Source organism: Medicago truncatula, chromosome 3 (genome assembly GCF_003473485.1).
Source record: "Medicago truncatula cultivar Jemalong A17 chromosome 3, MtrunA17r5.0-ANR, whole genome shotgun sequence".
NCBI classification, from domain to species: Eukaryota; Viridiplantae; Streptophyta; class Magnoliopsida; order Fabales; family Fabaceae; genus Medicago; species Medicago truncatula.
In genome coordinates this window covers 17,637,170-17,640,946 of record NC_053044.1, presented here as the reverse complement: position 1 = coordinate 17,640,946, position 3,777 = coordinate 17,637,170, and the positions used below count along the sequence as shown (strand labels likewise).

Here is a 3,777-nt window from a genome sequence, read left to right as displayed (position 1 = left end):
TACTGAAAGTCCCGAGCAAAAATTTTATAACAAAACTCCTAAAAATCCCTTTGGACAACAAACAACACCACCCGGTTATGCAAATAACCAAAGAGTCCCTCAGAAATCTAGCTTGGAAATTTTACTAGAAAAATATGTTATGGATCAATCCAAGCAATTTCAAGAACTTAAAAATCAAACTGGATTTTTGAATGACTCTCTTGTCAAGCTTACATCTCAAGTGGACTCCATTGATACTTACACTAAGAAACAATGTCCTAAGGGGCGATCAAATAAATGAATAAAACAATCAAATTCTCCGAAACATGATGCAACACCTTCACCTCTTCTTCTTCTTTTTCTTCTTAAGGATACCCCCTTGCTCACTTCCTACGTGAAGATGATTAATTTGTAGCACTACTTAGGGTGATCATGGAATCTTGGAGGAAAGGATACCGCCTCGCTGACTTCCTATGAGAAATGATATCCTCTAAGCAATCTGCAAGCCCCCGTGTACTTAAACTGTCAAATTTAATTTAACTAATTCCCATCTCTCTTATATGAAATGAAGAAAGGATTTTTCTCGGTTACTTTAGTGTTAAGGTTAGAACCTGTTCCTCATAATATATGTCTTATACAGGAGCAAGAAAAGGGTTGGACTACACAAACACACTCACTTGAGACTTATTGTTGGGTTGAATAGGTTCACAAGGAATACTTGGAGTTGTGATAAGTGTACATTGAAATAAAGCCTTAGAGGAGACATAAGTTTTCAATTAAATTGTCATATATTAATCTTATTTTTGCTGCTATGTCTATGCCTTTGCTTGAGGACAAGCAAAGATTCAAGTGTGGGGGAGTTTGATGAGTCAATAATTAGTTATTTTAATATAATATTTAAGTCCGTTTTATTTATATTTGAGTTTATTTTATTTAAGTTTATTTCTTTTTTAGAACTCTTTTACTACAATTGCATATTATTATATTTCACGAACAAATATTCTAAAGATTGAGTCTTGGAGCAAAAGAAAGGAGAATTGCAGCTGATTCGTGCCAAAAATATAAAAGATCTTATACAAAAATATCTGGTGCAAGGATTGAGGACGAAAATATGAATATCTCATACAAAAATATCATGTGCAAAGAATTTGAAGATCTTGTACAAATACATTTAAGAGGCGGCCCCACTTTAGTCCTTTTGCTGCTTTTGCTTAGATTTTAAGCTACTCTATTTTAGTTTTCTTATGGAACATTCTAGTGATGTAATTGCTTAGATTCTAATTTGAATGTAAACTATAAATAGAGTAGCTAGCCATCACAAATATTCATCTTTTGTTCTTGGAAATAATAAGTGACAATTGTTTCTTTGAATAAAAGTTCAACCTTTATTTTATGTTCTTCTTCTTCTCTTCTATGTCTACAATGAACGTTAGTGAGTAGACTTCTCTTGTCTTGGGATTGTTGGATAAGTATAATGAAATAATCCTAATCAAACCAAGCTATTAGCCCTAATCTTATGTAACCCTAATCTCTAATCTAAATTCACCGTTTTAACATGAATTAACCATTATCAAACTATGAAAACGAAAGTGGAGGGTTTGATAATTGTTAATCCATCATCGCAAATATCAATTCATAAAACGAAAGTGGAGTTTTGATATTCGAACAAGTGAATTTAGACAAGGGTTGCAAAGGCAGCGAAATAGTCTTTGCAATATTTGAGACATATAGTTTCGATCTATAAGGGAACTAATAGTAATCAAGTCAGCGACATAGGCTTGGTTGCTAGAGGAACCAAAATCTAATAGTAATCAAGTCAGCGAAATAGGCTTGGTTGCTAGAGGAACATAAGAGAAACTGTCTTTAGAAGTTAGGTCTAACATAAGGTTCTAGGTTTAATAGTTTGGTTTGTGAAGGGTTTGTCACCATGACGGACCAATGGTCCCAAGACACCTCTTTTATTATTATTGTTATTTTCTTTTAAACAAAAATACAACTTTCTACCTTATAAACTTTCAATCTAATCATTATTTAAAGTTAATTGAGTTCATAACTCCCTGTCGGAACGATAATCTATTGTTACTACTTCGATAGAACCGTGCACTTGTGGTTTTATCCCATCAATAAACTACTGAACTGATTTAAAACAAGGGAGAGCGAATCTCTGTACAGGTGAATGGTTTCAAACCAAGTTGTTCTCTGGTCTTCACTTCAAGGCTAGGATAAATAAGAACTTTTTCATGCTCTTCTAACCTAGCAGCATGAATATTTTAAATTTCACCCCTGACCCATAAATGCTTGACCAAATTCTCATAAGTAGGACCATTAAGCATAGAGAAGTAACCATCCAAGTCTTGAGCGTGAAAGAAGTTTCTGAGCTCGCAACCATGATGAGCTAAAGAGAAGAAATCCACTGGATTCTCCACCTGAACTGTTAATTCCCATTCTTCTAACTTCATCGTTCTTCCTTTAATCTGATAAGATTCACCAGTAGCTATTTACATGGAGGTTTCTTGATTTTAACTTGAATTTGCCATTGATCTCATTGATACTTTGCAACTTGATTCTCTTATAATCATCAACAAAAGTTAATTGAATTGAACAACTCCCTATCGGAACGATACTCTTTTATTACTACTTCGATAGAACCGTGCACTTGTGGTTTTATCCCATCAAGTTTTTGGCACCGCTGCCGAGGAGTTAACTGATTTAATTATTTTTTTTATTGATTAGAATCTTTTCTTTTCTCTCTTCTCTTTTCTTCTACTTCTGTCTTTCTTTGTTTTACCGTTAACTTCTAGGGTTCTAAATTTCTTATGCGAAGAAGTAAAAGTCTCGGAGAATTCATTCCTGAGATCGAAAGATATTTGCATAAGAAAAGGAGAGAGGCACAAAATAATACCTCCATGGCTGAACGTACTCTCAAAGAGTATGCAACACCTTCTACGGAAGAGCCACAAGCTATTATTGTGCACCCGATGGTTGAGGGTAACAACTTTGAGATCAAGCCTGCACTACTCAATTTGGTGCAGCAAAATCAGTTTTCTGGATCACCCACTGAGGATCCAAATCTCCAATTTCTTCCTTCTTAAGACTCAGTGGCACTATAAAAGAGAACCAAGAAGCCGTAAGACTTCATCCCTTTCCCTTTTCCTTAAGGGATAGAGCTAGCTCTTGATTCCATTCTCTAAAAGTTGGTTCCATCACTTCATGGGATCAAATAAGGCGAGCATTCCTTGCCCGATTCTTTCCCCCCTCTAAAACCGCTAAAATAAGAGATAAAATCACACGGTTTAATCAAAAAGATGTGGAGTCTCTTTATGATGCGTGGGAGTGTTTCAAGGAAATGCTTAGGCTTTGTCCTCACCATGGTTTAGAGAAGTGGCTCATAGTCCACCTTTTTTATAATGTCTTATCATATACCACTAAGATGTCTGTTGATGCAGCTGTAGGTGGAGCTCTAATGAAAAAGAACTATACGGAGGCTTACTACGCTTTGATTGAAGACATGGCTCAGAATCACTATCAATGGACCAACGAGAGATCCATCACCACTTCTACACCCTCTAAAAAAGAGGCAGGTATGTACGAAGTCTCTTATTTTGATCACCTTGCTGCTAAGGTGAATACGCTAACCGAAAAATTTGAAAAACTTAATGTTGGTGCTATTACACCTACTCTTACATCTCCTCCTTGTGAAATATGTGGTATATTTGGTCATATTGGTGTTGATTGTCAGTTAGGTAGTGCTGCTAATGGTGTTGAGCAAATGAACTACGCTCAATACAACCAAGGAAC

At 35.5% G+C, this 3,777-nt stretch overlaps 1 non-coding gene across 1 annotated transcript; it reads right to left on the bottom strand.

The window, feature by feature from the left end:
• Window positions 1-3,247: 3,247 nt before the first annotated feature.
• On the bottom strand, window positions 3,248-3,354 carry LOC112418393 (small nucleolar RNA R71). The gene has a single exon (XR_003008608.1). It is a non-coding gene; the product is annotated as a small nucleolar RNA R71 (small nucleolar RNA).
• Window positions 3,355-3,777: the final 423 nt, after the last annotated feature.